A 914-nucleotide genomic window follows, 5' to 3' on the forward strand; every position below is an offset into this window, starting at 1 on the left:
TTATGGTGCTTGGAGCAGTGAAAGACCAACCACGATTGAGTATGTTTCCTGCAAAAAAATTAGAAAAAAAAAAACTTTTGAAGAACTATTTAATCTTAAAAATAAATCTTCACAGACAAAACAGACATGGACGTAGCTGCCATGGCCAGAGAAGAAAGAGAAGAGGTAGCAGAAGCAGCAAGATGAATAAGCTGTAAAGTTATGGGGAACTGAAAAGCCTCTTAAAAGCACATTGTAAATAAAGACTTTGCAATCACATTTCTGAATGACGGTCATTCCTACCACACTAACAACATTCATTTTTTTCTGGTATATATCTACTCTGATAACTTTTCGTCTGTCTGTCTGAGCTTTTAAATGAAGATAATTACTATTTGCACTTACTCTTTACCCGCAGCCTGATGCTCACTTCTTGTGTTTGCCCCCCCTTGAATTTTGCAAAGCAGGTAACAGATCTCCCGTTGTCGCTGGGTGAAGATTTAAATGACAGTATGGAGATAGTCTTCCACTGAGTCTCCCCTGGTACCTTTTCTGTATTAGTGGATGCTGCCACACTGCCATAGTTCCATGTGAGAGTTGGTGTATTCTTGTGACATGTGTATAAGGCAGTGCATGTTACTTTGCTATCATACCCTTCAAGAAATTCATCTGATGTAGAGCTTATATTCAATGGCGAAATGGAGCCTGAGATATAAATGGAAAATGTTACATTTTCATGTCACATTAAATTCAGTACATGAAATATATTGCACATTGAATATATTACATGGTACTCACATTCAGCATTCAGTGGAATCGACCTTTCGGCACTCTGACCCGCAGGGTAGTTAACAGCACAACTTACACTCTGGTGCTCTTCTTCTACTGTCCAAGTTTGAACTATTTTCCTTTCCCAAATCCCTTCAGATACCAGA

At 38.6% G+C, this 914-nt stretch overlaps 1 protein-coding gene and 1 long non-coding RNA gene across 2 annotated transcripts in view; both read right to left on the minus strand.

Moving 5' to 3' along the window:
* Positions 1-907, minus strand: LOC102196350 (uncharacterized). Its single transcript, XR_312441.1, has 3 exons — positions 778-907; positions 385-684; positions 1-48 (listed from the first exon to the last, which is right to left on the minus strand). It is a non-coding gene; the product is annotated as an uncharacterized LOC102196350 (long non-coding RNA).
* The window catches only part of LOC102196532 (uncharacterized), a 16,724-nt gene that overhangs the window by 6,912 nt on the left and 8,898 nt on the right, over positions 1-914 (minus strand). The window lies entirely within an intron of this gene.

The sequence above is a fragment of the Pundamilia nyererei genome, unplaced genomic scaffold (assembly GCF_000239375.1).
Source record: "Pundamilia nyererei isolate P.nyererei 1_Seehausen unplaced genomic scaffold, PunNye1.0 scaffold00684, whole genome shotgun sequence".
NCBI lineage: Eukaryota > Metazoa > Chordata > Actinopteri > Cichliformes > Cichlidae > Pundamilia > Pundamilia nyererei.